Source organism: Scatophagus argus, chromosome 17 (genome assembly GCF_020382885.2).
Source record: "Scatophagus argus isolate fScaArg1 chromosome 17, fScaArg1.pri, whole genome shotgun sequence".
NCBI lineage: Eukaryota > Metazoa > Chordata > Actinopteri > Scatophagidae > Scatophagus > Scatophagus argus.
The window spans coordinates 4216608-4227765 of record NC_058509.1 but is presented as its reverse complement, the minus strand read 5'-3'; the positions used below and the strand labels follow the sequence as shown (position 1 = coordinate 4227765).

Genomic DNA, 11158 nt, shown 5'->3' with positions numbered 1-11158 from the left:
CGTAAAAAAATGCAAACAGCTTGTTTAAAATACCTAAATCACAAGTTTGGTAGATGCTCAGCACACAAATGGAGGTGCAAAACTTTTCAGGGAACGTTCAGGAAGTTCCAAGCAAGCGCAGCTTTTCTGGGAAATGAGGTCAGCAGAAGTGAGAGGTGATGCGGCCGCAGATGCTGGATGTAGGTCTAGTATCGACCAACGCAGGTAAACCAGTCGCGGTATGTAAAACAGATACTCGGGAACATCTAGAGCGTGACTCGCTGTGGGTTATCTGCAGCAGGAACACACATGGAGCAGTCGGACGAGATTATTTTGAATATATATGAGCTGGAAATGCTGTGCTGAGTCTCTAAAACATCATTCACTTTATAGGGAAATTTATTTGTCTCACAGTCGGGAAAAGTCTGGAAAATATACAAACGCGAGCATAATATACATAAATTGTAATTAGATTGATCAAATAAAACGTCTGCAACAAAGTTCACATAAGACACCCAGTACATAAAATATATTAAAGTGCCACATTGACTGAAGTACTCGTCTGATCTGCTATTTTCTTGCAGATATAAAGATTAGGCTTATTTGCATAATTGCAGTGTTTCATTTAAATGAAAACCTTTTCTTCTTGTGAAGGCCATAATTGCTATATAACTCAGACGAATACGTCTGAGTGACGCACATTGTGCTACACCAAAGCAGCCGTCCTAATTTCAGTCTCTTTTTTCAGACTCTTTCTGGTATTGAATTTCTCTGCTCGTTTTTGAGAACACCTATGGATCCCAAAGCGGCTCCCATCATATCATATCATATCTGATATTTGGCCTCCGGTTAATGTCTCTGTGGAAGGCAGATTAACTTTTTTTAAACTAGTTTCATCCAGTTACGTCCAATGTTCCCCACCTGAGAGTCGAGCCCTTCTACAGTGGTCACAAGATAAATGTGAGGGCGCATGAGATGATTAATGGGATAAAAGTTAAAGTTCAACAAGATTGTTTTTCATATTGTGGACTTTTCTCTAATCTTTGTCAGACACTTTTTTTGAAATTTTGGAAAATTTTACCTCACACTGCTTTGATGATCTGAGAAGTTTAGAAGGGAAGTTTATCTCTAGTATTTCATAAGGGCTCAGAAGCCAAAGCAAAAGGTTGGGAAACAATGTTTTAATCTTTAACAGTGTGCTGTGTTTGGTAAACTTAAGTGTTTTTACATAAATTCTGATTCTGAAAAGTAACTGCAGCTGCTAAATACATGTAGGGGAGTTCTAGGAGTACAATATCTCCCTCTGAAATGCAGTGACACCATCAGCAGTAACATTAAAAGGAAATACCTGCTGTGCAACCCAACCTGCCAGCAGGTATGGATCAGCTGGCCGTGGCAGATGTGTAACCCGGAGAAATGCAAGCTAGAGATTAATAATACTGTAATGTGGAGCGTCTATCTGAAACACCACTGTGGGAGGATGCAGAAAGAAAACACCCTCTGAGTCATGGTTCCTGTTTACATATTAATAAACAACTTGATTCCAAATCGTTGATCAGTTGACCTTAAAGCTCCCTGCGATGAGCTCTAAATCTGCTGTCTCGGTGGCAGAAATGTTGATGTTGCTGAGCTCAGTAAGGTTTCAGCCACAGTCATTAAAGAGCTTACATAATCCTTTTGATTTTGCTCAAAAATGAAATATTAAAAAAAAAAAAATCAGTCGAATTTGCTGATACTAAGAACAGCTGGCTGTTGTGAAAGAGGAACTGAGGTTTGACTCATTGACTTATGTAAAACTGTGACTTAACCGTTAGCTTCTGCTAATGCTAAAATTAAATCAAAATAAATTTGTAGTGATAATAGTTTTCTTAGGAAGTGTAGACACAAAAATGCAATGATCCAGTTGGAAATAACAACAAAATAGGGAAAATGTAGGTAGTTGTATTCCCAAACAGACTGATGATACACAAAGATGCAGTTCAGTCATCTTAACCCATTAATCTGGACTTTGTCGTTCTTTAATTTGTCCCTCGGTCTTCTCCTCATCTGCTCAAAGTCCGTTGACGTCACGCGGTCTGATTGCCAGTCTTTCTCTTACATAAACTCGAGGCCAGTGCAGCACAGAAACTCAAATCCTTGTGAATGATGAAAGCTCTTTAGCTCCTTTCAGCTGAGTTGCTGCATGGCGCACTTTGCCCGAGGAGCCCCAGCCAGCTGAATGTGGCGCCATTTACTTCTACGTAACCTCCGGTGATTCTTGTTTTGTCCTCGTCTTGTCATTCTTTTCATTCCTTTCTGATTCTCAGGATCAGACCGCGAGTGATGCTGCCCCGCTCTGATGATGAGGTTGTGTAAGAGGCGAGCTTGTTCTCTCTCAAACTGCGCTCGTCTGTATCTGGGTTAATGCCACTGCAGTTTGACTGAAGGAACAGAGCAATGCATTCAGCTGAGGAGAGTAGATGTCCTCATACATACAGAGCACTCAGATCTGATCTCATAACAGCGAGTGTGGTTGTCCTCAGCAGCCTTGACGTGACCCTGAAGCCATCACTTTTGATGTCGACTGAGCATATTAAAGGGTAATTCATCGGTTCATCGGTTGATTAGTACAGTGACAATGTAAAGATTTGCAGCCTTTCTCTTCTGTATCTTAACTGGATGTTTTGGGTGTTGGGTTGTTGGTTGCAGAGGCGACTGCTGGCAGAGCAGAATACACAAAATATTGGAGGTGTACAGCAGTCAGTGGAATTCGCTAAGTTGATTAAATCGAGTGATTAAATTAAAAAAGCAAAGTAATTAGTTGGCCACGTTGCCAATTGCCGAAACAAAAACGCCCTCCATGTTATGATTCTTCGTGTTTCCATCTGCTCAGACCAACAAATGCAACACAAAGTCCAATTTTCACGGCAGCGACACGCTCTTAAGCCGGGATTCAGACCGTATCCAGGCAGGGCATATGGAGAGATGACGTGGGAGCAGCTGGGCATCAGTGAAGCAGTGTGTGGAGTCAGAATATTTTCACATTTCACTGGATTAAGGATTATATGAACCAAACCAGGCGGTTTTACGCCGTTGGTGTCTTGTCTTGACTGAAGTGTGTTTTACAAGTTAACAGGGCAGTTAAAGCTTTTCTGAGTTTGATTTAAAAAAGAGTAACTGTGCTACAGAAGTTTCCTTTCCTTTCTTGACAGTTTGTGAGTTTGTTTTGCTTGCTTATTAGATTAAACACTAAGAGAGATACTGTACATGTCCCAGCTACAACTACCGGTCTGTCTTCTCTAGAGGTACGAGACAGGAAGTGGGGTTAGCATGCTGACTTCAATAGATATCTCTGCCACACAGCACAGAAACGTCTCTGAGATAACGTCAGCACTGTTTTTCCTCACATCCTGTTGATATTTTTTGAAGGTTTTAAGCTAAAACTCTGTTCATATCCTACAGATTGCACCTTCATGTGTACTCAGTTAGTGTCCATGTAGCTATGAACGATGGCGTCTGCAGTCTCTATTTTGTTTAATTTTTTTTCCACAGAAATTGAATTATTTATTTCATCTCATTGTATTGGTTTGTCCCTAAAGTGCAGCATGTTACCTGATAATTTGATAAAGCCCATGACAGTCAAAAGCTCAGTCGATCTGAGCGCCCGCTGCCACTCTAATTGGCCATTAGCTGAAAGACCCGGTGTGGGCTGATGCACACACTGACAGCATTTAATTAACCCACTGTGAGACTGGAAAAGGAGGCAGTGTTGGTTTCTTTGTCTGGTTGATGTGGAGGTTGGAAATGAAAGAGATCAGGCGGAGTGATTCTATATTCAGCACGTTGTTGAGTGTTATATGGGTGAAATTTTGGGAATTTATTCTTCCCAAATTCTGGCCTCAGTCCTCTCTCTCCCTCTCTCTTTGTCTTAATCCCACAGAGGGGGGTTTTAATGGAGGTTTTAACAGGAGATTAAAGTCTCTCTGCTGCTTGATGCTACATTTTGAATTGATTTTTTTTTCTTTTTTTTTTGAGACATCATGAAACGGCAGATGGAAAATTCAAACAATAAGAGTAATACCAAAGCTGTCAAGGTCAGGTACAGATTATGTTTCCCTCAGATTTTACTTACAGACATCATCAGATGCAGGTACTGAAATCAACGATTCTTTTCACTATTTATAAATGGGCTGCATGTTCTCTCAACTAATCATTTGTCAGAGATGTCAGAAAACGATGAAAGTGCTTCTCTGACGGCGGGCTGATGCATCTGGCCATTTTTGGTCACTTGTGGGAGGCGTGAGCAGCGTCTGTCAGCCTCAGTCTGGATGAACCCTGAGATCTGAGAGATGTGACTCATTTCCTCCGGATAGCTGATGGATAAGACAGTGACAAGACACATGACCAGTCAGTGTGGGGCGAAGGCACAGTTTAAGTCGATTTTTAGCGATGCCCCCCACTTTGGTCACGGAGAAGAAGTAGAACTAGTAAGTCATGGTGGCAAAGATTCATAGCTTTTTGAAGACTGTCATGTACAGACAGAGAGACAGATGGAGACGGACATTGGTCTTAATATTGAGGTCTTCTGTTGTGTCATGACCTTACACCAAACACCGAACCAAAATCCGTAGCAAATTCAGTTTATTATGGTATTAAATTATAAAATCTTAATCAGGAATGAAAGTAGGACATCGAATGTCAGTCCTCCACCAACCACCGGTTCAAACTACTCATGTTTCTGATAGATGTGTGTGATTATGAATTAGGATTGCATTGACGTGAGTGGTCAGTTATGAGACCCTAACTGCTTTTTTTCACCCTAACGTAAATGAATAATTTTATGATTTTTGGCAGGTGTGAACACACAGTAAAAATGCACACTGACACAACCTTCAGGAAACTGTTACTATGTTGTGAGCAGTCTGAGAACCGGGGGTTATGTATGTAACTCATCACTGTGTCAGCAATCCAAACCACAGTCTGAAGCATCAGAATGAAATATGCTCAAAGCAGACAGCCTGCAGGCTAAATTTGTCCACTTTTTGATCGACCAAATGGGAATTGGAATTGTGGGAGCAGCTCACAGCTTTTTGAAGTTTAATAAGCAGAAACTTTCCAAAGCTGCAGTTTGATTGGCAGCCAACGATCCGTTTCCTGTTCGTAAGAAAGGAGTTAATCATGTTGATATTCTTGCATACAGACAGGTGAAACAGTGTGCTGCGATGAGTAGTCTGTTGTACAGGTTTACCACAAAACTGTTGTCTCTGCAGTTTAGCTCATGACTTTATTTACTTATTTATGCTACTTCTGCCCATGCAGAGGGAGAGCCTGCGATTTCATTCTGCTGAAGAAACAGAACTCCTGCGGCTTTTTTAAAGTCTTTCAGTCGGCACTGTTGTTGTGATCAGATATGGATGCTGAGGGAGGGAGGGAGGGAGATGCGGCAGGTGTAAAGGAGGTGAAACTTCAGTTAGAGGAGAGCTTTTTCTGATGGAGGATTAAGAACGCATAAAGTGTTATGAAAGAGGGAGCATCATCCTGAGGCAACTACAGCTATGCCGTCCTGTGTCAGATGCAATCTCACGTCGCCGTTACACAACGCAGCCCCCGTCCTGCTAGTGCAATTCATCCTCAGCAGTCAGCAGGTACTCTTAAGCTGGGTCGTAACAGAAAGTATGTGCCTAATGCACGACTCTGCTTCACACAGTGCCAAGACCGCTCGCTGTTTTCTGATTGGACGGTCTGCCTCAGATCAGTTGCAGCAATTTGAAATGATTTTTTTTTTTCATTCCCCTGGATTTTGAAATCTTGCACCAGTTCTGTGTTACAGTTTCTGATCTTGCTCGAAGCCAGGCTCGTCCTGTGTCTTCTTGTTTCCCAGCCGGTGCCATGTTGACACACTCCAGATACAGAGACTCAAAGATCGCCCGTGCTGCAGAATCAGTTGATTAAATCTCCTTTGACAATGTGGGTTTAATTTGACTTATAAGGCAAGAGCCACTTTGGAGGGACTGCTTGGTGTCTCAGCCTTGTCCCCCCCCCCCTCTGCTGCTCATGTTCCTCCTTATGTAACAGTCCCAGTACTTGATTCATCTGTGGGCTGTTTGATATTATGGGCCAAAAGCTCTGACATAATTTCCAGGGCGAAGAGCCTGTTGAGTGTCTGGTCGTCTTTCTGTAACTATTGTCTCTTACTGATGGATGGCTGATTATTTTATATGTGCTGCTTAAACAAACGCTACACCCCGTCACAGTTAGTTTACAGTATGTGGTGAGCTGTTATCGGAAAGTCAAGAATATTCCTGTAAAGATCGCTGTAGTGTCTTGGCGTGGGTCAAAGCGTGAGAGCAGTTCAAACAAAGCGAGATATGAAGGCTACAAGCTTGGGATTGACCTTTGGAGGCGTGGGGTGAAATGTGTGGATGATTTGGAGATTCACTCACAAGGTGAAGGATGAAGGGGAATAAATATGTCAACAGCTCTGCGTAAAGACGAGAGGTTAATCATAGCACCATAATGCAAACAGCATTATACAACTGCTTCACGTTTGTCCTTCACTGTTTGTTAAATATTCACAGAGGGCACTGGGTCACAACACAATGAGCCTGCAGCAAAACAACCGACTGGGAGAAGTTCCCATACGTCTTTTTATTGATGATTCAGGCACCTCGCTGCATGTCCCAACAAATCTTCAGTGAAATCTCTTCTCTTTGTCTATGCCTCAGAGGAATGCCATTGTTTTTGTTCTGATAAGTGCTTTTGCAACTCCGTCTGTGTCTCCAAATCCCAGGGATTCCTCAGATAACGCAGTGATTCTTCTGAACAATGCCAAGTTTGTCCAGGCGTTTTTCTGGGCCTCACGCTGTCTGTTTGTCCACCGAAAGAGGAATTTTCCACCGCGTGCCTTCCCCGGAGAGAGCGGCTTTCTTCTTCTCGCCTTGTTTTATAGACACAGGTGGAAGTGGGTCACTGCAGTTTTTCCATCGAGAAAATGCATCTGCGAGAGGATGTTAATTTGCACTTGGTGGGTGTGTTGCTTGTGCACATATTTATCCGCGTGCATCTAATTTGTGTCACTGCTGTCAAGAGTCCCTAAAGAAAGTTTTTTTTTGTTGTTGTTGTTTTTTTTCCCCCCACGTCATATTATTGTATGCCAATACCATTGAGGGACTAAGAAAAGTCATGCTTAATTTAGCCATGCATTCCTCCGCCCTCTCATTTACAGTGATCATGGCCTGTCAGTGCCATTTAAATATAGCACGGTGTCACCGCTTTGACGCAACAGGAACAAGCACGTCGGTCGTCCGCCTCGCCCAGCTGGCTTTGATGCTGCCGTGCAGACAAAGCAAACATGTGGGAGAACATCGTGAGCAATGCTTTGTGCACAAATTAAAAATAACTGCATTTACAACATAATGCGCTGTGTTCAAAGAAGTGAAGTGCTGTACAAGTGACACCAAATCACGCCACACACACACCTAATCCTCTTAAACATTTGCTCAGCCAATCTAATTTTATCTGCAGGCCTGAACTGAGCTGAATGACTGACTCTGTGACGATCTGTCTCCAGCTGCAACGCTGGGTCTTCCTGCACAGATGAAGACCAAAGGGGCAATATTGTGGACATGTTGAACAAAATTACTAAAAGTGAATCAGAGTCGTGGCACATCAGAGAGAGTGCACTAAGGAGTCTGGGTTACACATACACTGATCAGCCACAACATTAACACCACTGACAGATGAAGTGAATAACATTCATCATATGTTTACAATGCAGGGAAACTTTGGATTCTGGCAATCAAACCTAAACATTGCAGACCACATACAAACACACCCCCAAAGGCAGCGGAGGCTTTGGAGCTTTGACTTGTCAGGGGAAGGCACTCAGGACCTCTAGGGGTATTTTGTGGTCCCCAGCATTGGATCCTTTGGTTGCTGTGCAGGCCTCCAGGTAGGAGGTCCAGCAGACAGCCACTGATTAACACCCTCATTCCTCTTTTTTTTTTAGAACTTTGATATGCTTTCTAGCATAATGCTTTCTAAGTGAGTGTCTTCTTTCCTTTCCTCTCCTGCATCCATGACCCCGCTTTTCTAATTCATCCAGGGAAGGTGGTGCAAATGCAAGTGTCAAGCAGCTGGTTCATTTAACCAGATCAGAGATGAAAGGATGCGGCGAGGGCCTCTGCTCTCGCCGCCTGCTGCTCAGCAGCCTTTGAAGTTTGCCGTGTGCAGACTCAGTTTGGGATAAAAGAGCATCTTGCATCTTTTACAGGTACTTTGAAAACATCTCCCTGGAAACCTTGTATTCACTTGACTTAACAGTGTGAAACACCACTGCTGCATGTCCTGGCATCAGCCTGACGCAGCAGGATGAAGCAGACTGCAGTGTGTTTATATAGAAGAGGACGATGAGTTGGGCTCGTGTAGCCGCCCTACATCCAAGGAGACTCCAAACATAGCTCAACTTGTACAGGCAGCAGATTATCCAGCAATGTGAACGGTGTGAAGTATCACAGTCTGGACATCTGTGATACACACCGAACCTCAGAGTGTAAACATATTGAGTTATTGCTGCCTCTGTGAGTGCATTGGACTATGCAATAGCTGGAATCATTAGAGCAGATTCATGCCTGCTGTGAATCATTAATATTTAGGTCTGAGACGCCAGGCAAGCTTAACTTATACATTTTGAAGAGCGCTAAAGATGTCATTTACAGTTTTTAACTGTTAGAGAATGTATGCTTGTCTCATTAGCAACATGAAGAAGACATAGAATATAAAGTTTAAAGGGCCACATGTTTTATGAGGTGTTTTTTCCTGCTGAGGGCTTTTATTTCTTCCTCTGGGCATCAGATGTGAGACAGAATGTTTCATGGAAAGTTTCATTATATCAAATAAATTAAAACCAAAGTACTTCAGTGATTTTACTGGCTTTCTGTTTGTCACTAAATGATTAATCATTTATTAAAATACAGTAAAAGTGTACACTCACATTTAATTCTTTTACTGTTGATATAGGATTTTATTTAGACATAACTTGCAGTGACGGTTCTTTTTACCACTTGGCTGCTTGTACACCATATGGACAGAAGTATGACCTTTACACCAACAGGGACTTTAATGACGTCTCATTCTAAACACACAGACAGCTTTGCAGCTCTAACAGCTTCCACTCTTCTGTGAAGGCTTTCCACAACATGTTGGAGTGTTTCTGTGGGAATTTGTGCCCATTCATGCAGTAGAGCATTTGTGAGGTCACACACTGATGTTGGACCAAAAGGCCTGGCTCACAATTCCCGTTCCAGTTCATCCCAAAGGTGTTGGATGGGGTTGAGGTCAGGGCTCTGTGTGGGCCAGTCAAGTTCTTCCACATCGGTCTTTTCTGTGGACAAACACACAGGGATTCTGTTAGCTTTCAATCTTAAATGAACTTCACACCCTGTGATGTCTTTAGATGAAAATGTTTCTGGAGACATTCAGTCTAAAACACGAGTGAACACTCGCTGAGGCCCACGTGCCTGAAGGAGGCCTGCCAAATGTTTGATTATGAGAGCAGAGGGTCACTGAGCTGGATCATGGGAACCAGAGGCTGATGACCGGTGTAGACTGCAGACATGAACCGTCTCGGCTCCTCGTGTGTCATATGACCGAGACCGAGCCACTGGAGAGGTTTGCACTTTTACAATTTGCATTCCTGTCCTCACTTTATCCTTCTTTTCTCTCTCTCTTTCTGTATCTACTGTATACACACATTTTTCTACTGAAGTTTCTACTCACAAGAATCGTTTAGCCCCTGCATTCCTGTACCACATGAGTGGAATTAGGCTAATATCCGATGAGAGAGTTATATAATCCTGCATGTATTCTACAGGCGCCTGGCCTGTAACCTTTGTTTGCTTTATTTACTGCAATGTAGACCCATGGGACCACTAAAACGACGCAAATGAACCCTGTGTAACAAGCAAGAGGATCAGTTTCCTTCAGCTTGCTTCTGAAGTTGCTCTCCTTCTGTGTATGAATGTTGTAATTTGTTGCTTTCAGAGCTGGTGCTCACATAGATTACACCACATTACGTGAAGTTGTTTAAAGCTTCGTTAGGTGATTGTTGGACGTATGGCGACACACTGGTCAGCGAGGCCTCCTCCCTTTACTGCTGAGGATACTTCAGCAGAATGAAACCCCCGCAGCATCACATTGGCTTATGATTGAATACGATACGACAGGCTTTAAATATGTTTTGGTTAAAAATGTCAAAAGGCAAACTCAGGATGAAATGAATGAGAACAACAAGGCCTTGTCAGACTGTAGGATCTGTGACATTGCCAACTTCATTTGGCCATTAAAAGTGATGTCTGTCATTTAGGCGTAGGTGTCTGCGAACAGAAATGTGTGTTATTTGTAATGTTTGTCTCTGCTGGCTACACCTGTCGTGAATTTTAAACTTTAATTCATTCCTGCAGTTTATTTGTATGACAACTGAAAATTCAGGGAGTGAATACTGGTCCTGATGATTGTTGTGGTTGTACGAGGCTTTAGTCCACTTTGCTTCAGATTGCAGTTACCATAGAGTTAAGTCGAGGTATTCATGGTGCTCAGAGGATAAATCCTGCAGACTTTTCCTGTAGAGCCACCAGCAGGTCAAAGCTTTTGCTTATTTTGTGAAATAAATCACATCTGCACGACGGATTGGTACACTTCACTTTTTAATGTAGCTGTTGTCCGAGAGATGGATGACTGGCTGATATTCTGCTTCTCCCTCAACAGCTGGCAGTGGGTGTTGGTTGGATTATACATCTACTGTGTGCATAACTGGGATTAGCTGAGTCTCTGTGCAAATAACCTTGATACGATACCCTCATTCAGGAATAAAAAAACATGCATCACCCTCTGAGCAGCAGGCTTAGATAGCAGATGTAGTGTGGATACATGAAGGAGGCTTGATGGAGGGATTTAACAGGCGGTTTTCATGAATGAGTGGGGGTGGGGGGGCAGCAGCTTTATTCTCACTGTGTGTGTGTGTGTGAGAGAGAGAGAGAGAGAGAGATTATAATAACATCCAATGTTCCCAGGTGCAGGAAAGTGGAAAATAGATTATTAGGTTAGCAGCTTCCCCTGCATGCTCTGAATGACGAGACTCATTATTCAGTTAGTGACAAACGGACAAATAAAACTCTTAATTATTGCTTCTCGCTGCAGAGGG

At 42.8% G+C, this 11158-nt stretch overlaps 1 long non-coding RNA gene across 1 annotated transcript; it reads left to right on the top strand.

Annotated features, from left to right (window-relative positions):
- The first annotated feature begins 6043 nt into the window (after nt 1–6043).
- LOC124075215 lies at nt 6044–8860 on the top strand. The gene is made up of 3 exons (XR_006845969.1): nt 6044–6982; nt 7184–7909; nt 8068–8860. It is a non-coding gene; the product is annotated as an uncharacterized LOC124075215 (long non-coding RNA).
- The last annotated feature ends 2298 nt before the right edge of the window (nt 8861–11158 follow it).